Source organism: Triturus cristatus, chromosome 7 (genome assembly GCF_964204655.1).
Source record: "Triturus cristatus chromosome 7, aTriCri1.1, whole genome shotgun sequence".
Classification (NCBI taxonomy): Eukaryota; Metazoa; Chordata; class Amphibia; order Caudata; family Salamandridae; genus Triturus; species Triturus cristatus.
Window position 1 is genome coordinate 1,733,724,123 of NC_140590.1, and position 24,739 is coordinate 1,733,748,861.

The window sequence follows — 24,739 nt, forward strand, 5'->3', positions numbered from 1 at the left end:
GCCTGCACGGTTGGGGCGCTCGTCTCCTCGACCAGGACACTGGTGGCGCATGGTCGCTTGCGGAGTCTTCCCACCACATAAATTTCCTGGAGCTTACCGCCGGTTTATACGCCCTAATGAGCTTCAAACAGTCTCTCCAGGGCAGGTCCGTTCTCCTCAAAATGGACAACGTTTCCGCAGTGTCTTATATCAATCGCCTCGGCGGTACGAAATCAGCGGACTTGTCAGCTTTAGCCAAAAAACTCTGGATGTTCTGCTTAGAACACAAGATTTCTCTGAAGGCAGAATATCTCCCTGGGAAGTCGAATGTCTCAGCAGACTGGAACTCAAGATTCCTCTCAGACAGAACCGACTGGAAACTCAATGCGAACATCTTCAATACACTCTCCCTCTTTTGGGGTCCAACAGATGTGGACTTGTTTGCCAGCAGACTGTCGTTCCAACTCCCGAAATATTTCAGCTGGATGCCAGACCCGGGTGCTCTGGCAGTAAACGCTTTTCTTCAATGTTGGTCGGACCTTCAGGGTTACGCTTTTCCTCCCTTTGCCATGATTCAGAGAGTCCTTCAGAAAGTCAGATCGGAACAGTGTTCCCTGATTCTGATAACTCCATTCTGGCCGTCTCAGGCATGGTTCCCGACCACCCTCGAACTTTCTTGCGACATTCCCTTCCTCATTCCTGCGGGCAAGGGTCTTCTCACCAACGCGGACGGAGAAGATCACCACCTAATCCTTTCGGGGAATTTGAACCTTCTTGCTTGGAAAGTGTCAGGCAATCAAACGAGCTGTCTGGCCTTTCGACGTCAGCTTTCTCTCTCCTCGGAGAATCTTGGGCACCTGGAACACACTACAGATATAACAACGTCTGGAAGAAATGGGTTTGTTGGTGCATGGAAAGGAATTTGGATCCCTTGGAGGCTCCTATCGTCAACGTAGTTGATTTCCTTGTCGAACAATTCGATAGAGGTTTAGCCTATAGGTCAATTAACTGCTATAGATCAGCCATCTCTGCTGGTCATTCCCTTGTCAACGGTAAGACGGTAGGTAAGAACAATATTGTTTGTAGAGTTATGAAAAGTATTAGACTCAAAAGACCTCCTAAACCTAAGTACCAGTGCATGTGGGACGTGAAAGCTATCCTGGATCTTTTCTCCTCTTGGCCAGATAACGCCTATCTTAACAGGAAGTACTTATCGCTTAAGCTCGCTACTCTTCTTTGTTTAATCTCCTGTCGTAGGGTCTCAGATGTAAGATGCCTTGATATTTCTTATAGATCCTATGATATGTTTGGAGTTAAATTTGACTAGTTCAGAAGGACTAAGACTATGTCTGATTCGATTTATTATCCTCGTTTCGACCTTTGCAAGAAATTGTGCGTCATAGACTGCATGAGAGAATATGACTTGAGAATGAAAGATCTTCGTCCTTTAGATGCTAAACAACTCCTTTTATCTTTTGTCAAACCCTTTAGACCAATTTCTTCCTCCTCCATAGCTAGGAGGTCCTGAGGTCCTTTTGTGTCCTCAGGACCTCAGGACACAAGTGGACTTAAACCCTCAAGCAGCAGTGTGCCAGGAGCCATGTTTGCAGAGTGGTGTATAAAGGGGATGAGGCCTTTGAGCACTCTCAGTAATCCAACTGTATGGAGCTTACTGGAGGTAACAGGAGGGCTAGTTGGCCCCCAGGGACCCTCAGAAGGTAAGGGGACTTCATCCCCCAACCAAGAGCATGCCAGGAGGCACGTTTGCAGAGTGGTGTAGAAAGGAGGCATGGTCTATGTCCACCTCTCAGCAATCCCACTGTGTGGGGCTTACTGGAGGCAAGAGGAAGGTTAGTTGGCCCCAAAGGACCCCCAGCAGCAAAGGGGACTTCAATCCCCATCCAAGAGCATGCCAGGGAGAGCGTTTGCAGAGTGGTGGGCAAAGGGGGCATGGCCTGCTATGAGAACTTAGAAATCCTGCTGTGTAGGACTTACTGGAGTTAATAGGAGGGGTAGTTGCCCCCCCAAGGATGTCCTTGGGGGCCAATTACCCTTCTTGTTACCTCCAGTAAGTCCCACACAGTGGGATTGCTAAAACGTCTTTGGAGGCCACGCCCCCTTTCTCCACCACTCTGCAAATGCGCCTCATGGTAGATTACAGGGAGGGGGATGAAGTCCACTTTACTCATGTGGGACTTTGGGGGCTAAGAAGCCCTCCTGGTACCTCCTGTAAGTCCTACGCAGTGGAATTCCTGAGCTCTGGTCAAAGGCCCAGCACCCTTTCTCCACCACTCTGCAAAGCAACTACTAGTTAAAGAAGCATTTGCAATGTAATAGGTTTCGCATTTGTGAGAGTTAGAGCTAATGGCATTGTAAATGTAAACGTTTTTTACTAATTGTTTTGGTGTAGAGTGGATGTACGTTGTGCAATGAAATTATGTTAATAGAAAGTATGTGGTATTTAATGTGTAGGAATTATGTGGAGTGGGATTATGTGTTATGGAGAGCAATTATGTGGTATGGTAGTCTGTGTTGTGGAGTGGTAACCTCGGGTTTAATCTTCCTCGTTTCCATAGAAGCTTAACTATGAACTCAGTGAGACAAAAAAAGAAGGAATCACTGAGGAGCACTTGTGGACCTAGTCAGAGGTTTAAAAAACCTTTGAAATTCCCTGAAAAAACCATAGGTTTCAGGGTCATTATAGTTAGAAATTAGCATTTAAAAAACTTTTGAAATTCACTGAAAAAAAACATAGGTTTCAGGGTCATTATTGCTATAAATTAGCATTTCAAAATCCTTTGAAATTCACAAAAAAATAACAGGTTTCAGGGACGTTATAGTTAGTTGGACATTTCACTCGTACAAAACCAGAGAAATTTGGCTGTTATAGTTAGTTAAGCTAACTATAACTTGCTCCCTCCGCAATGCACTGCTGATGACGCCACATATTACATCACTCACAACATGGTTAGTGATATCACTGATGATATCACTAATGACATCTCAAATGACATCACTGATGATATCACTAATGACATCATCCATGTGATAATCTGATGCACCTCCTCACACCCTAATATAACCTTTGATACACCCACTCTAAAATACAGACTGCCATTCTCAAATCCATAGACAGACCAATACCAATTATTACATACCCACTCACTGATTACTAGGTCTACACACACATCTACTGTCTCATCCATACAGTCACTCATAAATGCAGTCACTCATCAATACAGCCACTCATCAATACAGCCACTATCATATGTACTCATACACCCATACAGACACTCATACACCACCACTCACCCATAGAGCTACTCACACAGCTAGTCAGCAATGCAAATAATCAATCACATTCCCATTTACTCACCTACACAGTTATACACACACCACCTCACTTATTTATACAGATACTAACACATACATACTCTCTTATACAATCACTGACACAAGCACACACTCATCCATACAGCTACTCTCACAATCACACACTCTCACATATAATCATTTATATACTCCAACACTCACATATACTGCCTTTCACATATGTAGTTACTCACACATGTACCACTGAGACATCCATTCACTCACCAACACAGCTATACACACACTCACCCACCCATATAGCTCCTCACAGATGCACTCTTGAACCCATACACTCAGTGAATCTCCCACTCACACATCCCTGCAGGGAGTCACACATACCCTACCCACCCACACAGACTCTAAGACACCCATTCAGGTACTCAGACAACCAATGAAAAACCCATATATAGATACTCATGTAGCTACTCACCAACCCAAGCAGCCACTTACACACCAACTGACAGACTGATACAGACATTCATACAGATTAGTCAGTCACCCATGTATTAGTAAGACACATTTACTCACTCACTTATACAGTCAGTCATGCACTTATTAATTCATCCATTCAGACAGTCATATACCCACTCATTCTTCAATACACCTTGGCATATATATGTATAAAACATATTTAAACTTTTTTGAAACACTCAGTCACAGATGATGTCATCAGGAGTGACCCTTGACCCTGTTCCAGGCAGGTCGCTCCCCACACCGCACAGCACCACCTGTGTGTCCGTGTCCCTGAGCCCGCTGCTGCCACCTCTGCTGGAAGTTCGAGGCCCTCCTCCACCCGCAGGCTACCACCTGCGCCTCATCCCTGGTGGCCAGTGGTAGACCGTAGGTTCTGTGCGCTCGCTCTGCCCTTTATTTTTTTCCTATCTGCCCGCTGTATTTTTGCTCTGTTCTGTGCTGTAATTTCTGTTTTTGTTTCTTCCTGTATTGCTTTGTGCCATATTGTGCCCTTCTGCTAATTCCACCCCTCAGCATTACGGTTCCCGCTAATGCGTCCCCTGTGGCCCCACCCCCGATCACCCATTCATCCCGCTCCCGCCTCCCAGCTGCTCCTCCCTCCCACCTCCCCTTCTTATGGCGGCCGCTGTGCGGCCGCGCGCTGTGGGCGCGCCGCTGGAGCTACAAAGGCGCGCCAAAAGCAAGCCCGTTTGCTCCTGTCCGCGCCTGGACCGCGCCTGGCGCCGGACCCCCTAGCCCCCACAAATGCCATGACACCCGACGCCACTACGATGCCAGCACCCTCCACGCACTCAATGCCGGCCAATCACACACCTGCTTCCGGGCCACCCTAAAGCGGACCCATGGACCCTTCTCCTGCCGGAACTGCCACTACACCACCCTCCAAAGCACCACCATGCCCACTGGGGTAGGTCGCAACAGCCTCTGATGCCTTCTACTCAACACACGCTCCACCCGCAAGCACGCAATCAAACTCTGGGACCTACTCGACTCCACTTCCCCACGGAGACCTGGATGAACCCCTTCTCGGCACCCGACATCGCCATAGCCATCGCTGACGGCTGCAAGATCACCCGCAGCAACCGCACCAACGGAACAGGAGGAGGAATTGCCATTGTCCACAGAAACACCCTCAGAATCTCGACCAGCACCGACGACACGCTTATCACAGCTGAACACCTGCACTTCCAGATCCACACCGACCCCAACACCACCCTCAGAGGAACCCTCATCTACAGACCCTCCGGCCCCCGGCCACAGTTCAGCGACTCCATCGCCGACTTCGTCAGCACTCACGCCCTTGCGTCCATGGACTACATCCTCCTCGGAGACCTGAACTTCCACCTCGAGAACACCAACGACAGCAACTCCACCACCCTGCTCGACAACCTTGCCAACCTCAGACTCAAACAGCTTGTCACTACTCCCACCCACTCCGCCGGACACACGCTCAACCCCATCTTCTCAGCCAGCAACCACGTCCCCTTCAGGCACACCACCGAACTCCACTGGACCGACCACCGTTGCATCCACTTCACCTTCAAGAAGCCTACCACGCACCACCACACACAACGGGCCCCCAACCACAGCTGGAGCAATGTCACCGAAGACCAGCTAGTCACCACCCTTGCCCGAAACCCACCAATGGACACTACCGACACCGACTCCACTGCCCTCAACCTCAGGCAATGGATCGACGACTGTGCCAAAACTCTCGCCCCAATCAAGAAACCCTCGAACAGATGCACCAACAGAAAAGCCAGCTGGTTCACCGCCGACCTCCAGGCATCCAAGCAGGCCTGCCGTAGGCACGAGAAGAAGTGGCACCATGAACAGACACCAGACAGCATCCAAGCCTACAAGAGCGCCATCTGCAGACACCACCAACTCATACGAACTGCCAAAAGGACCTCCTTCAAAGAGCGCATTGACAACAACGTACACAACAGCAAAGAGCTCTTCAACATCGTGAAGGAACTCTCCAACCCCAGCACCAACTCCAATAACATCCCGCCATCACAAGACCTCTGCGACTCCCTAGCCACCTTCTTCCACCGCAAAATCGCAGACATCCATGACAGCTTCAGCATCCATGCCCCCCAACAGACACTGACACCTCAGACTCTCTGCCCTCCAGCCACATCGATATCGACCCCCTGCTTTCCTGGACCCACGTCAACGACAAAGACACCATCAAAATCATGAACACCATCCACTACGGTTCACCTTCCGACCCCTGCCCGCACCACATCTTCAACAAAGCAAGCTCCACCATTGCACCCCATCTCCGCAAGATCATCAACAGCTCCTTCTAGACCACCACATTCCCGGAGAGCTGGAAGCACGCCAAGATCAACGCCCTACTCAAGAAACCCAAAGCTGACCCCAAAGACCTCAAGAACTTCCGGCCCATCTCCCTCCTCCCGTTTCCAGCGAAAGTCATCGAGAAGACCGTCAACAGGCAAGTGACCTCCTTCCTCGAAAAGAACAACATCCTGGACCCGTCCCAATCCGGATTCCGCAGTAACCACAGCACCGAAACAGCCCTCATCGCCACAACCGACGACATCAGGGCCATGATGGACAACGGAGAAACCGCAGCCCTCAACCTCCTGGACCTCTCGCCCGCCTTCAACACTGTCTGTCACCACACCCTCTGCACACGCCTCCACAATGCAGGGATCCAGGACAAAGCACTGGACTGGACCACCTCCTTCCTCACCGGCAGAACCCAGTGTCCGCCTCCCCCCATTCCGCTCTAAAGACACCAAGATCATCTGCGGCATACTCCAAGGATCGTCCCTCAGCCCGACACTCTTCCACATCTACAAGGCACTGCTCGCCAACATCGCCAGATCACACGACATCAACATCGTCTCATACGCCAACGACACCCAGCTGATCCTCTCCCTCACCAAGGCCCAAAACGCCGCCAAATCCAACCTCCACGAAGGAATGAATGCCATTACTGAATGGATGATGATCAGCAGCCTGAAACTGAACTCGGACAAGACGGAGGTCCTCATCATCGGACCCACCCCCTCTGCCTGGGACGACTCATGGTGGCCGGCTGCACTGGGAGCTGCGCCGACGCACACTAAACACGTACGCAACCTGGGAGTCATCCTGGACTCCGCATTATCAATGTCCCAGCAAGTGAAAGCTGTCTCCTCCTCCTGCTTCAACACCCTCCGCATGCTCCGCAAGATCTACAGATGGATCCCCACTGGTACCAGAAGAATAGTCACCCAGGCCCTCGTCAGCAGCAGACTGGACTATGGCAAAGCTCTCTACGCAGGAACATCAGCCAAACTCCAGAAACGACAACAACACATACAGAACGCCTCTGCACGGCTCATCCTCGACATCCCCCCACAGCCACATCACAGCCCACCTGAAAGACCTACATTGGATCCCCGTCAACAAGAGGATCATCTTCAAGCTCCTCACCCACGCTCACAAAGCTCTCCACAACACCGGACCAGCATACCTCAACAAACGACTCACCTTCTATACCCCGAACCACCAGCTTCGATCAGCTGACCTCACCACCGTCCCCTGCATCCATCGAGCGACCGCTGGCAGCAGATCATTCTCTCACCTCACCGCAAAAACCTGGAACACCCTCCCCACCTGCCTACGACAGACCCAGGACCTGCTGGCCTTCAGGAGACTCCTCAAGACCTGGCTGTTCAAGCAGTAGCAGCACCCCTGCCCCCCCAGTGCCTTGAGACCCTGAGTTGTGCGCTCTACGAATGTACTGATTGATTGATCAGTAATGCCATTAATGATGTCATTTGAGATGTCATCAGTGATGTCACTGACCAGGTCATGAGTGATGTAATATGTGACATCATCAGCAGTGCATTGCGGGGGCGTGAGTTATAGATAGCTCAACTAACTATAACGACCGAATTTCTCTGATTTTGTACGAGTGAAATGTCCAACTAGCTATAACGGCCCTGAAACCTATGTTTTTTTCAGTGAATATATATATATATATATATATATATTTATATATATAAATGTGTGTGTTTGTGTGTGTGTCATAAATTAATTCTCGATCCGGTATAGATACATCAATGCTGAACCACATTGATTGACTTAATCAGTGTCCGCACATGTTCGCTTATCACTCGTTGGCACGTATATGCAGTAACCACCGCGACCACCGAGACGAAGTTTAAAGAAGGCCTGCTTCCTTTGTTTTCAACACCGGTCCCACATGTTCGCCATCTGAGTCAATCATTCAACAAGGCCCCAGCCCTGTGGATGATTTCAATTCCTCTCCTTACACTACTACGCAGGCTGGTGGGTCTGCCCACCCAGACCCAATCGTCACCTTACCCATACATCCTATTTTGATCTCACACGCTCTTTTGTATGACAAAGCTAAATCTCTTGATCATTCTCTCCCTGTTACAACTAGACCAAGCGAACCCATCTCTTTTGACAATCGACCTAAGAGCACTCTTGTTGTCACAAACCCTCATAATACAGCTACCGAGGAAGGTATTGACAACATATCTTTGATCTCTTGGAATGTTGCTGGTCTTAGATCTAAGTTTTTACCACCTGATTGAATCTCTTTTGTGGACGACTACGACATGTGTCTCTTTCAGAAGACATGGTCTGTATAGCCAATCCACAAACCTGGTTTTCCTAACTTCTTTCTCCCAGCTATTCCAAGTCAACAGGGTAGATCACCCATAGGCCTCACTCTGTGGGTTAGAACCTCCCTTAACTGTGGCATAAGACAACTAATCTGTGGATCACCCTATATATTGGCCATAGAAATTAGTTTTAAGAGCAAGCAGAAGTGCACCCTTTATAATGTATATATAAGATGCACCAAAGGTGGGTCAGTCACCAATAGTCCACATATTCGAAGGCCTTCTTGACATGTGTCCCCTTAATGCCAATCATTTAATTGCAGGTGACTTTAATGCCACCTTCGGACCCCTAGACTCAGTTGATAACTGTTTGTACAGAGAAGACGATAAGATATGGTCCATCCCCGACTGGAAATTTCTCCCATCCATAGATGGACAAAGATTGCCCTTCAGCTTCAGGTCCTAACCATGGAATATGGCATAATGGCTGTGAATGGGATCGATATGGGGGCCCACACCTTTAATAAATCATCGCATGCGACTAGGATTGATTACATGTTGGTAGACATCAGGTTATGGCCTTGCGTTATTGGCACGTGCATCCCTGAGAGATGTGAGAGTGACCATAATCCTTTATCTCTGGTCCTGAAAGGCCCCCATCTCTTTATTCCTCCCGTCTCCCCTTCTACCCTTTTTTCAAGGGATATCAGAATTACGTCCGATAAACTCCATCTAAGGTGGAACCAGGCAGCTAGCCATCCTGAAATTCTTTCCACCTTTAAAGCTGAACTTGAGGGGACTATGGTGCCGATCACGATCCGGTAAAAAATTCCCCCGTGCGACTCGTATCGGGTCTTTTTACCGTACGAATCGTACAAGTGCCGTACGAACTGGCAATCACGATTCGCATGGTAAAAAGTCCATACGACCCGCACCGGGAATCATTCCCCACACGTCCTCGGGTCGGAAAATGTGTCCGACACGTCCTCGGACGATTTACCTTACAAACGTAAAAATCCAAGTCCGACCGAGGAATCACGATCCATCCCGTGCGTCCGAGCCTACAACCGTATGGAAAAAACACCGTCCGCACCAAACACCAATAGCAACCATGGAGACATGTGCCCGCATACGCGCCCAACACTCCCCCCAGCCCCCGTACGTCCGACACGTACCCCCCGTATATGTATACCCCCACCCGTCTATGTACACCCCAGTACGTTCCAGTCGTACCCCCACCCCAGTACGTGTCGTACCACCGTCAATGTAAACCCCCCCACCCCTGTACGTGTCGTACCACCGTCTATGTACACCCCAGTACGTTCCAGTCGCACCCCCACCCCAGTACGTGTCGTACCCCCCGTGTACCTACACCCCAGTACGTTCGAGCCACACCCCCACCCCAGTACGTGTCACAGCCCCGTCTACCTACACCCCAGTACGTTCCAGTCGTACCCCCACCCCAGTACGTGTCGTACCACCGTCAATGTACACCCCCCCACCCCTGTACGTGTCGTACCACCGTCAATGTACACCCCCCACCCCTGTACGTGTCGTACCACCGTCTATGTACACCCCCCCACCCCTGTACGTGTCGTACCACCGTCTATGTACACCCCCCCACCCCTGTACGTGTCGTACCACCGTCCATGTACACCCCAGTACGTTCCAGTCGTACCCCCACCCCAGTACGTGTCGTACCACCGTCAATGTACACCCCCCCACCCCTGTACGTGTCGTACCACCGTCAATGTACACCCCCCCACCCCTGTACGTGTCGTACCACCGTCTATGTACACCCCAGTACGTTCCAGTCGTACCCCCACCCCAGTACGTGTCGTACCACCGTCAATGTACACCCCCCCACCCCTGTACGTGTCGTACCACCGTCAATGTACACCCCCCCACCCCTGTACGTGTCGTACCACCGTCTATGTACACCCCAGTACGTTCCAGTCATACCCCCACCCCAGTACGTGTCGTACCACCGTCAATGTACACCCCCCCACCCCTGTACGTGTCGTACCACCGTCAATGTACACCCCCCCACCCCTGTACGTGTCGTACCACCGTCAATGTACACCCCCCACCCCTGTACGTGTCGTACCACCGTCTATGTACACCCCCCCACCCCTGTACGTGTCGTACCACCGTCTATGTACACCCCCCACCCCTGTACGTGTCGTACCACCGTCAATGTACACCCCCCACCCCTGTACGTGTCGTACCACCGTCAATGTACACCCCCCACCCCTGTACGTGTCGTACCACCGTCTATGTACACCCCCCCACCCCTGTACGTGTCGTACCACCGTCAATGTACACCCCCCCACCCCTGTACGTGTCGTACCACCGTCAATGTACACCCCCCACCCCTGTACGTGTCGTACCACCGTCTATGTACACCCCCTCACCCCTGTACGTGTCGTACCACCGTCTATGTACACCCCCCCACCCCTGTACGTGTCGTACCACCGTCCATGTACACCCCAGTACGTTCCAGTCGTACCCCCACCCCAGTACGTGTCGTACCACCGTCAATGTACACCCCCCCACCCCTGTACGTGTCGTACCACCGTCAATGTACACCCCCCCACCCCTGTACGTGTCGTACCACCGTCTATGTACACCCCCCCACCCCTGTACGTGTCGTACCACCGTCAATGTACACCCCCCCACCCCTGTACGTGTCGTACCACCGTCAATGTACACCCCCCACCCCTGTACGTGTCGTACCACCGTCTATGTACACCCCCCCACCCCTGTACGTGTCGTACCACCGTCCATGTACACCCCAGTACGTTCCAGTCGTACCCCCACCCCAGTACGTGTCGTACCACCGTCAATGTACACCCCCCCACCCCTGTACGTGTCGTACCACCGTCAATGTACACCCCCCCACCCCTGTACGTGTCGTACCACCGTCTATGTACACCCCAGTACGTTCCAGTCGTACCCCCACCCCAGTACGTGTCGTACCACCGTCAATGTACACCCCCCCACCCCTGTACGTGTCGTACCACCGTCAATGTACACCCCCCCACCCCTGTACGTGTCGTACCACCGTCTATGTACACCCCAGTACGTTCCAGTCATACCCCCACCCCAGTACGTGTCGTACCACCGTCAATGTACACCCCCCCACCCCTGTACGTGTCGTACCACCGTCAATGTACACCCCCCCACCCCTGTACGTGTCGTACCACCGTCAATGTACACCCCCCACCCCTGTACGTGTCGTACCACCGTCTATGTACACCCCCCACCCCTGTACGTGTCGTACCACCGTCTATGTACACCCCAGTACGTTCCAGTCGTACCCCCACCCCAGTACGTGTCGTACCACCGTCAATGTACACCCCCCCACCCCAGTACGTGTCGTACCACCGTCAATGTACACCCCCCCACCCCTGTACGTGTCGTACCACCGTCAATGTACACCCCCCCACCCCTGTACGTGTCGTACCACCGTCAATGTACACCCCCCACCCCTGTGCGTGTCGTACCACCGTCTATGTACACCCCCCACCCCTGTACGTGTCGTACCACCGTCTATGTACACCCCAGTACGTTCCAGTCGTACCCCCACCCCAGTACGTGTCGTACCACCGTCAATGTACACCCCCCCACCCCTGTACGTGTCGTACCACCGTCAATGTACACCCCCCCACCCCTGTACGTGTCGTACCACCGTCTATGTACACCCCAGTACGTTCCAGTCGTACCCCCACCCCAGTACGTTCCTGGCGCACCCCCAACACAACCTCCTAAGTACGGAGCGCACCCCATGCCCCAACATCACAACCGCATGTACGAGTCGTACAAAGCCACACACAAGGACCAAATCGTACAACCAAATGGCCCATGTACACACCGTACACACGCTCAAAACGCACGTACACAACAAGGACAAAACAAAACAACTCAACAATACACCATTCGAAAGGCACACAGCCACTAAACATGGCCAACAACCACTAAAATAACACAATCACTGACCTGCAACTGTCAAAAACAAACAGAGGCCCAATACACCACCACTCCTTATAACACACCCACCCAAAATTCAAACACTGCCACACCCACCCATGGACCAATAAAAAGGGCCCACACACACAAACCATGAGCCTTTGCAACAGACCCACTGCTGCCAGACACCACAGAACCAGACTACAAGCGACACCACATCTTACACTTGCACACCTTCACACGACCACCCTCACAAACACCCTCTCATCACATTCACACACACACACAACCATCCACACCCCCCCCCAACATCCACACACCCCCCACACCCACACCATCCCCACCCACACCCCTCACCATGCCCACTACCAAGAATCCAAAGTTCAGTCACCGAGAGTTGGAGGTCCTTGTTGATCAAATCCTCAGAGTCAAGCCACAGATCTTTGGAACATTGGTCAGAAGCACCAGCCAGGCAGCCAAAACAGCCATGTGGCAGACCATCGTCGATGCTGTGAATGCTGTTGCGGACACCAGGAGGACCAAGCAGGATTGCCAGAACAGGTGGTACGATCTGCGGAGGAGGGTCAGAGCCAAGAGACAGGAGGAACACGACCAGGCCAACGCCACCGGAGGAGGGCCCTCCCGCAGACCCGTACAGTACCATCCCTGGGAGGAGAGGGTGATGGCCATACTGCCGGTGGAGGCAGTTGAAGGAGTAGAAGGACTCCGAGACCCGGGTGAGTACACAAACAACGCACCTCACATGGGGGGAACTGCAACCACAACCAAAATTAATAACAGGCACGCAAACACCACAAGCCATCGCATTACTCAACCACACTCCATGAGCAGGCACATGCCACTGCTGCCACCATGCCCCATGCACCCAGCTGGACAATGTCAAGTCACAGGCCACAGAAGACAACAACACATGACACGGTAACCCGGATGGCGGGAGTGTGGGCACCAAGAATCACATAGTGCGACTCCAAAGCAGACAACAATGCCCTCTGCCCATATGGCCTAGGTCACAGCCAGACAAACACTGTGTCCCAACACAGGAATGACTTGCCAGCAAATGGCGGATGCCTTGCATCAACACATGGGGGTGAAGGCACTGTTTTGCACATGCCAGCAGCTAATGAACAGCCAACAGTGTGAAAGAGTGGCAGCACACACCACCACAGCAGCAGCGCACAGACACACAGCAGACAAAATGGGTGCCTGGAGATCAGAAACAAACTCACATCAACAGGCCAAGGGCCACTCAAAGATCTGCTAACAGTGTGTGCCCAGGAAGCTGGGCCAAGGTGACAGAGGGTGACACACGGAGGGAGGGAGAGGGGGACACAGAGGGAGGGAGAGGGGGACTGAGAGGGAGGGAGACACAGGCAGATGGACAGAGGGAGGAGGCTGACACACAGAGGGAGGGAGAGGGGGACAGAGAGGGAGGGAGAGGGGGACAGAGAGGGAGGGAGACACAGGAAGATGGACAGAGGGAGGAGGCCGACACACAGAGGGAGGGAGAGGGGGACAGAGAGGGAGGGAGAGGGGGACAGAGAGGGAGGGAGAGGGGGACAGAGAGGGAGGGAGACACAGGAAGATGGACAGAGGGAGGAGGCTGACACACAGAGGGAGGGAGAGGGGGACACAGAGGGAGGGAGACACAGGAAGATGGACAGAGGGAGGAGGCTGACACACAGAGGGAGGGAGAGGGGGACACAGAGGGAGGGAGACACAGGAAGATGGACAGAGGGAGGAGGCTGACACACAGAGGGAGGGAGAGGGGGACACAGAGGTAGGGAGAGGGGGACACAGAGGGAGGGAGAGGGGGACTGAGAGGGAGGGAGACACAGGAAGATGGACAGAGGGAGGAGGCTGACACACAGAGGGAGGGAGAGGGGGACAGAGAGGGAGGGAGAGGGGGACAGAGAGGGAGGGGGACACAGGAAGATGGACAGAGGGAGGAGGCTGACACACAGAGGGAGGGAGAGGGGGACAGAGAGGGAGGGAGAGGGGGACAGAGAGGGAGGGAGAGGGGGACAGAGAGGGAGGGAGACACAGGAAGATGGACAGAGGGAGGAGGCTGACACACAGAGGGAGGGAGAGGGGGACACAGAGGGAGGGAGAGGGGGACACAGAGGGAGGGAGAGGGGGACAGAGAAGGAGGGAGACACAGGGAGAGCAAATCAGTCCTTTGGTGTGTGGGAATGTCTGCTCGTCAGCAGGTGGACTGCGTGCATGTAGACAAGGGTGCCCAGTGCCAGAACCCCCCCTCTTCATCATGGCAAAACGCACGGCCATGTTACAACCTGTACACGAGCACAAGGACAGCCACCTGCATCATATGAGTGTGTGGATCCACTCCATGTGCACATGTACAGTGCTACAAGGAAGGCGCAAACGCATAGCTCGGCACACATGCACACTCCACTGCTGACTGCAGTCACACTTGACGCAGCAAGTAAGACTGTGCCACACATAGTTAAAGGGGCCAAATTGGTGCCCAAGGGACACACACATGCACAAGTGCACTGTGAGTGGAATGCAAGACAGATCCTAATTCCAAGAGGAAATGTGCCAACTTTGTAACGGATGAAACATGGATGTTGCATGGATCAAAAGTAACATTGTCTCTCTCACACACAGGTCAACGTCGTGCTGCACCCCCCAACACTGGGGGGGAACACTCACAGGACCCGGATCTGCAGGAGACCGATCCCACCGGCAGCGACCACTCTCACCACTCTGCGGACGACCCCGACCGACCTGGCCCCTCTGGTGTCCAACCACCTGCAGCACCTGCGTCAGGTACAACCGTGCCAACCACCACCCCCACTCCTGCCACATCCCAGGAGACACCCAGGATCCCTGCCCCAACACCACAATGCAGCCAGGCCCGCCAGGAGGGACACGGTGTCCCGGGCACCCAGGAGGAGGCAGGCGACAACGCCAATGCCACCCCTCAGGGGTCCCGGAGACCCCATGTGCCCACAAGTGCAGGCCAGACGCAAGTGGGCAGGGGTGGTGGGAGTGGAGAGCGGCGGAGGCGCGAGCCTGACCAGTTGGCTGGGGATCCGGTATTTTCCCATGTCCGTAACATCCTGGACTCATACCGGCAGGACACCACGGGCATGGCCCAGGTTGTGTCCGTCCTCGAGGGGATCAAGGTCCAGCAGGCCCAGCAACATGCGGAGCTAATAGCCTGTCTACAGCTACACCAACGGAGGATGGAGGACAGACAGGCTGAGCAAGTGACGGCGTCCCAGGGGATTCACGCTGAACTCCGTCGGATGGCCGACACCATGGCCGACCCTCCCTGTGCCAGAAGGCGGAGAACATCACCACCCACAGGGAGGGATCATGAGGAGGAGGAGGAAACATCCGACGGAGCATCCCAGACGTCGTCACGGCCTGCTGCTGAGGTTCCCCGCAGGAAGCCGGGTCGTCCACGGAAAGGACCGTGAGGGTGGCTGCTACATCACCATCTCCCAGGACACCTGGCCTGGCACCTGGCCCACTGGAGCAACAGCATCACAGCATCAAGAGACATTCTCTGCCACATGGCCCTGCTGGTCACTGGCTGACCAATGTTGACAAAGACTGTGGCATGGACTCTGAGGATTTCCAATGGCAAGGACACCAACTCCCCTACTGAACTTTGGATTCCCTAATCCCGGAAAGGCCCTCACTTGGCCCCCCCCCCCCCAATAATAAATCACACTATTAAGAGTAGATGCCTGCTGGTAGCATTATTACCTAACATGTGTCTTGTACAGTCTAAACATGCCTGAGTCATCTGTTCACTTCAACCATCCACACCCTGGGGCCTGAGTCTGGCACAGGACACATGGGTCACAGTTTTCTAGGCAAGACAGACATGGAGCACCATACACACCCGTGATGGTCAGAACCAGCTGAGGGGGTGGCCGAACAACCGTGCTGACAGACACATTGAGTACAGCAACAGTCATGCGCAGAGGTCAGGGATCCTGGCCCGTGTCCTGGGGGGCACCCAGGTACGTGTAGACAGGTGGCAGAACCATGTCCTGCAAGCTTGAGTCCGGTGGATGCAGAGAATGGGGTCATGGACAACGTTGGATGCATGGGGATGGCACATGTCACAATACCCACACAGTCATGGACATCATGCCCATTACACAGTCTCAGCACACACACACAGCTTGCATCTTGCCACTCGACACATTGACACATAGCCACAATCAGGGAATACCATGCCAGACATGCAGGATGCACCGTGCCAACACACCAGCATTGACTGAGAAGAGGCACCTTGGAGGCATAGGGACACCTTTAATAGTCATGTGTTTGGGATTGCAGAGGCAACTTGAAGTACACATGAACACATCATGTGGAGTAACATGTGGCTCCAACACTGGCACCCCCCTTCTGCAGCACAAATGCGTGATAGCCATGGAACTGGCACACAAGTGTCGGATAATAGCTAAATACCCACAGCTGCTCACGGAGAGCCTGCCATACACCATACATCCGCTGATGTGGAAGTCCCACGCCATGTCAAGACAATGTTAACCGTATGTGTCCGAGGGCAGTGTCACACACATTGATGCCTTCATCACAATCCACCATCCCATCACTGATGACTGACAACCAGGCAGCCCATCTATTCAGGTGTACCCAGCTGCATGTCGTGTCCCATGGGGATGCCACATGTCTGCAGAGGACCCAAACCCCGACCGGGGCAGTGTGCACACATCGTGAACAACTGCCACACCCAATACACCCCAGATGCATCCCTTACCCCATGGAGACTTCCAAACGTGTCCGTGCCTGTAACGCTGAGTCAGCCCACGATGCCATGTCCATGAGGAATAGCAGTGCCACAACAATGCAACCAGCAAACGGCATGCGCAGGTACCTGGGGAAGAGAGACACACAAGAAGTCAGCCACAAGAAGCACAGCCACTTGCATGTGCATGTACTCGACACATGTATGTATGACAACATGCTAGGTCACAATTATGTCTGGGGAAATACTACCATCACTGCCACCATCACTCCAGTGACACACCCACACACACCTCTGACCCACGTGCCATACATGCAGGTGGAGACACACATCACAACGCATGCCACACGGGGACCAATGCGTGCACACTCAGACCCTGGTACTCACCACTAAGCAAAGAAGTCGCGTATGAGCCGAGTCCGGATGTCCTCTTGCGGCTCCACATCCTCCACATCACTAGCCCCATTGCCAAGCCCTTCGTCCTCCACGGGTGGATGGTCCTCGTCATCTTGATCCAGGATGAGGGGCACAGCTCTTTCAACTGCCATGTTGTGCAGCATGCAGCAGACCATGAAGATCTTGCAGACCTTCGCCGGGGCATATGGGAGTGCGCCGCCGGTCTTGTGGAGGCACCGGAATCGGCTCTTCAGCATGCCAAACGTCCTCTCTATCACTCGCCTTGTCCGGCCATGGGCGGTGTTGTAGCGGAGCTGGGCCGGCGTGATGGGGTTGCGGAGAGGTGTCAGCAGCCAAGGCATGTTGGGATAGCCAGCGTCCCCTAAATGGAAAGCACATGGATATCGTTAGAACAGGCGAAGCGGTAGTGCTGCTCGGCCAAACAGAATACAGGACAGACAGACTGTACCCACCAACAACACATGCACGTTCGTTGCGCAGCTGCATCATCATATCAGGCATCCCGCTACGCCTCATGATGTAGGCATCGTGTGCTGATCCTGGAAAACGAGCACAGACATGTGAAATCACCATGTTGGACAGACACACCACAAGGGCATTGATGGAGTGGTAGTGCTTCCGATTGCGGTACGCCACCTCCCGTGCGTGTGGTGGTACCAAACCTACATGTGTCCCATCTATGGACCCAATGACATGGGGCATCCCTCCCAGGGCATAGAAACCACGTTTGACCTCAGTCATCTGTTCAGGGGTTGGGAACTTGATGAAGTCATCCAGGTGAATCAACATGGCCTCCAAGAAATCATGCAGCACACCGCTGAACATGCTCTGGGACATGCCACCAACATGAGCTATGGTATATTGGAAGGTACCCGTGGCAAGGAAATGTAGGGCAGCCATTACCTTCAGCTGGGGTGTCAGTGCCGTAGGATACCTGTGCTGCGGTTGCAGGTGTGGTGCCAGTCTCGCCGTCAGCTCCAGAATCAACGGTTGGGTGAAGCGGTAGAGCCGGATCCTGTCATTCTCCTGCATGGTGGCCAAGTCTGGAATTCTTCGGGCAACAGGAGGCGCTCTGCAGTAATTTGGAAGTGACAAGGAAGAGTGAGTGCACTACGAGAACAACTCATGTCTACTGAGCACATGTAAATCTGCCAATACACACATGCCACATAGGGAGTCAGGCATGTGCTACATGCCCAGGACACGTATGGATGCAAGGTGACACTCCTTCCAAGACCCAGCTACACACGGTGATTGAGAACCTCCCCATGCCACGCCATGGGAATAGCTGTGTCCCAGTGCAAGTGAACAGCCCGACGCAAGACAGAAGTGACATACACCCACACATCAGCAGAAGTAGGATGCCGATTGTAGAGACTGGTAGCGGAACACCGGAGCCACAGGTCACATGACATTACACTAGGCCTGCCCACACACCTTGCCATGAAGGTGCACATGTCATGACTCACCACACATTCCTTGTGAGGATGCTGACATGGCCTTGTCACGCTACTCCGTGTCCCATGCATACATGTGCACCTCACATCAGATACCACATGTGGCATGGTGTGCGGAACAGTGTGCAATGACAATCTACACACAGACACATGTTGGTTGCTGCAACGGCTGCAGATTTTGAGGGTGCTACAACATCAACCTGATGTAAATCCCGGACACATAAATGACATAGTCACATTGTGCACTGTGGGTAGTGACAAGTCAGGTGTCATGACCCCTGTACCGGGCATCATGGGACACTTCCGTGTGTTGGTGTCCGTGCCATGCCAGTGACGCTCACCCCAAGTGCGCAGTACGACATGCACACATGTCAAAGGAGTCAAGGGCATGCCTGGCACACATTGCACCCTCACACAGTACACCTGTACACATCTCATCATACATCTGGTGCCTCCTCCACTCAGGAGGCATGTTCCACATCACAGCCTGTCACACCTGTGCCCCACACATGTAGTAATGCACAGACGATGCCTTGATGTCCATTCCTGGACAAGTATGTCCATCCATGGACAAGTATGTCCGCCCTATTCCTACCTGTGTGTCGACTATCACCACAGTGATGTGTACAAACCGGCGTACTGCTGCTAAGAGGGCCTGTGTATGTTCCCCAATCACTGTGGGAGTGCTGCCGTATGTGTACCCATCGTGATGGCGAGCGTACAGGCATTTGTACGGTCCGTACCACAACGAGTACGCATACGCGTGCAGACCCATAGTGATAGTGAGCGTACATGCGAGTGTACGGCCCTCTCACTATGGGTCTGCACGCGTATGCGTACTCGTTGTGGTACGGACCGTACAAATGCCTGTACGCTCACTATCACTATGGTTCTGCACGCGTATGCGTACTCGTTGTGGTACGGACCGTACAAATGCCTGTACGCTCACTATCACTATGGTTCTGCACGCGTATGCGTACTCGTTGTGGTACGGACCGTACAAATGCCTGTACGCTCACTATCACTATGGTTCTGCACGCGTATGCGTACACGTAGTGGTACGGACCGTACACTCGCATCTACGCTCACTATCACTATGGTTCTGCACGCGTATGCGTACACGTAGTGGTACGGACCGTACACTCGCATCTACGCTCACTATCACTATGGTTCTGCACGCGTATGCGTACACGTAGTGGTACGGACCGTACACTCGCATCTACGCTCACTATCACTACGGGTACACAGACCCATAGTGATAGTGAGCGTACAGGCATTTGTACGGTCCGTACCACTACGTGTACGCATACGCGTGCAGACCCATAGTGATAGTGAGCGTACATGCGTGTGTACGGTCCGTACCACTACGTGTACGCATACGCGTGCAGAACCATAGTGATTTTGAACGTAGGCATGCATGTACGGGCCGTTGCCATGCATTTGGGGTGCCCTAGGGCCCGGAAACGCACCGTACCTGTGTGTGATTCTCCTAATTACATAGGGGACAAGTATTAAGGCCTACATGCATGCTGGTTGTCATGGCGACCAGGTTCAAATTTCGATTTTGTTCTGGAAGGTGCACAGCAGAAGTCAGTTGGAATTCTTCTACTTTGTTGCAATGTGTTTGTGGGGCTGACATCATGCAGGAGAATGAAACCGATAGAGAACCCACAGACTGCTAGGTTTGAAGGGATTGGTGGAAACATAGGATGCAAATGTGAGTGACCAATCACTCTGTACTCCTGTGCATGAGACTGGGCAGAAGGCCACATATAAGGCAGCCAGGTCCCATGAGGGATTACTTGCCTGCACATCTTTGCATTTGTCGACCAAGCTGCTGCTACTGATTCCCTGGAACCATGTCAAGGGCTGTGGAGAGGACACAGCCATTCACCCTGGAGGAGAACATGGCTCTGCTGGATGTGATCCTCCCACAGTACCCCATGCTGTATGGGCGACCAGGGTATCAGGTGAGTGCATAGGCCACTGCCACAGACTGTCCCTATGTTGTGACTGTGTCTTCAGGCATTGTGACCCGGTGTGACACACATGCCATGTACTGTCGGGGGGGTACCAGGGGGGGGGTGCCTGATGTCTCCCAGCAGTGCCCTGAGACAGGAGGGGTGTGTGCAGAGTCCTCCCAGCAGTGCCCTGAGACAGGAGGTGTGTGTGCAGAGTCCTCCCAGCAGTGCCCTGAGACAGGAGGGGTGGGGGCCTATCACTCCCAGCAGTGCCCTGAGACAGGAGGGGTGGGGGCCTATCACTCCCAGCAGTGCCCTGAGACAGGAGGGGTGGGGGCCTATCACTCCCAGCAGTGCCCTGAGACAGGAGGGGTGGGGGCCTATCACTCCCAGCAGTGCCCTGAGACAGGAGGGGTGTGTGCAGAGTCCTCCCAGCAGTGCCCTGAGACAGGAGGGGCGGGGGCCTATCACTCCCAGCAGTGCCCTGAGACAGGAGGGGTGGGGGCCTATCACTCCCAGCAGTGCCCTGAGACAGGAGGTGTGGGTGTGATGCACAGTGTGAGCCTTGATCATTGATTGTGACATTGCCATCATTCCACCTGAGTACCCACTATGGCACGTACTGCCTTTTCCCTCACCAGAGGATGATGTCCCTATGACAGAGGTGCAATGCGTTGGCTGCATTACATGCCATGTAGTAACCAGCTATTATGTTCACATATGTCTCTCTGTGACATGTGGCTGGTGTATTGATGTGGTGTCACTTGTACTTCCTCACAGGTAGGCGCCACTGCCAAGGAGCAGATCTGGCTGACCGCCGTCAGTGCCGTGAGGCGTGTGGATGGTCGGAGGCGGAGCCTGTCCCAGGTGAGGAAACGCTGGCAGGATATCCGGTGCTGGACGCGGAGGATTGCACGGCTCCTGCTGGGGGACTCACCTGAGAGCCACAAGAACCGCGGCCGCCGCCGTCTGACCCACCTCCACAGGCGTGTGCTGCCGGTGGTCTTTCCAGACCTGGAGAGGCGCTTACAGGCGATGCAGCAGGCGGAAGGGGGTAGGTACATGTGCGTTTGTTGTGTGTCACCGGCATTTGTAAGGGCACAGTGGCATTAATTCACTGGCAGGGTTTAAAGGTGCTGTGCCCATCCAGTTTGCCCAAGTGTAGCGCTGCGCCCCTGCCACCCTTCCCCTCCTTGCAATGTGTTCCCTGGTCTGTGTGTAGTCACTCCTTCACAAGGTAATGTAGGCTGGCGCTTTGTCCACGAGAACAATGACTGTAGCATCATGGGTGGTGGTGGTGGGTAACAGGTTGTGGGACCTTGCCTGTGAACTGTCAAGTTCACTGCATGTGGGTTCCATGTCAGTTGGCACTGATGCTGGCTCCAGACATGGGAGTTGGTCTCTCATGTGTCATGCCTTACAGCGCGCATGTCCTATGTAGTGGCCTGTGACATGATGTGCATGAGTGTGCGCTACGCATAGTGCAGGGATGGTGACGTGTGTAGCAGTCATTCCCATTCAGTAGCATGTAGTTGCGTGCCCAATACTGTCCCCTGGGGCACCTTATCCTCAGTGTTGTTTGTGTCATCATCAACGTGGACACTCTCACTGTCTACAGCGTAGGTTGTGCTCTGTGCCATTGTCCCCTGTCACCATGTATATAGACGTGCTATTATGTACAGGTGTCCACTGTGCAGCCTGACCTGATTGTCCCTCCTCATACTCACAGTTGCCAGTGCCTGTGTGTCTTGTTATACTCATCTGAGGATGGGCACTGGTACCTCATTATTTGTACAGGCGCACCTTTGCTGTTTTGCGTCCAATCTTGCCTTTTGCCTGCCACTGTGTTTATCACCCAGACTATGAGATGTTGGTGCCACCTGTGTCTCAGCAATTAGCATTGTGTGGGGGTTGCTTGGGGCGGGCAATGCCTATGTGTCAAATCCTGATTCCTAATTGCTGGGTCTGGACAGTGTGTGATGTTACTGGACACACACGCAAGGTGCAGTGACCGAGTTATGTTGGGCATGTTTGCAGCATTACCTATGCAGCATGTGTCTCAAGTTCATGGATATTGTCCCTGGTCATAGGTATTTTCACAAACGCTGTGTGGTGCAGAGGCAGTGCAGGATTGTCCCCAGGGCCTGGGTGCTATGTCAGACTCCGTTTCCTGTCATCAGCTATTGTCTCATGCTCTCCATGGTATTTCAGTGGCATGGTGGCTCAACCAACTGTGTTTCATGCCCTACATCGGTACCTTGTTTTGCAGATGTTAGGGATCTGCCTCTTCAGGCTATGCAATGTTGACTATGTAGATTGGACTCATGTGACAGATGTGTACAGGTGTCTGATTAATTTCTGTCTCTCCACCCTGCCCACAGCATCGTCGGGGGACACAGAGGGAGACATGGACACGGACCAGGCGGAGGGACCGAGCACCAGTGGCAGCCGTGACATCGGGGCTGGCACATCGAGTGGGACAGAGGCGGAGGATAGTGTGGCCGAGGACCTGTCGACTGGCACATCAGACTACGAAGCTGACAGGTCCGAGGAGGATGTCTCAGAGTTGGCGGAGGCTGCACCAGCAGCTGACAGTGGAACAACACCTGCCACCGCCCCCTCAGTTCCCACCAACCGCCTCCCACTTGCTCGTGTCCCTTCCCAGCGTGCCCGGTCACCGCATGTCTCCTTCCTGCCAGGCACCGCACCCCCTGCCCCTGTCTCCACTGCTGCCGCCAATGCTGAGTCTATGGACATCCAGCGGCAAATGCAGGTTGGTCAGGCTGCGATCCTGAATGTCCTCCATTCCCACGGGAAAACCCTCACCAACATCGAGGCATTCTTGGAGGGCATTCATTCTTTGCAGGCTGACCAACGCAACTTGCTGAGGTCCCTAGACTCCACACTGACTGCAGCAGTGGGTCTCCTGCAGCGCGACCTCCCCCCACCTACCCCTGCCCCATCCACACTTCCCACTTCCATGCCTGTCCCACGTACACCCAGACGTCGGCATGCACCCACCACAACAGACACAGGCACCACACCAGCAGGGAAGGTCCACCGCACTCCTCCTGACACGCACACACAGGGTGAGATAGGCACACCCACTGGGTCGGGGGGCAAACGTGTGACACGCAGCCAGAGTGGGAGTCCGCATTCCACACAATCCACTCCCTCCAAATCCCCTCCCCTCAGCTCTCCTGGCCACATCTCCCCCAAGGACTCCTTCATGGCCGCTCTGTCCCTGAGCCCCACAGTTACGCCACCACGCAAGCGGTCAAGGAAGTCCTCGGTCAGGGTGGTTGAGTCTCCCCCCCTGTCTCCACCCTCCCCCGGTGGCGCTGCAACCCATCTCTCTGAACCCCCCCCCTCCTTGGGGCCTGAGGTCACTTCGGGTGCAGGGGACTCCCTGGAGGACCTTGCTAAGGTGTGTAGTGCCATCCTGGCCTCCGCCTTTGGCCATGACACACCCCCTGTGGTTGAGTCCTCCATCCCTGCACCCACAACGCCGCCCCTTTGCCCTGATGTCCCTGCGGTGCCTGTTGCTTCCCCCCCCCCTGATGCCCTCACCAGTATGGAAGACGATGCCATTTGACTGTGCAGGCAAGGTAGGGGACACACATCCCACTGTGTCCCCCATGCAGCTGGGAATAATTGACTGCCCTATGGCCTTTGTTGACTTTGAACTGCCTTTGATCCACGGACATTGTGCTCATGCTGAATAAA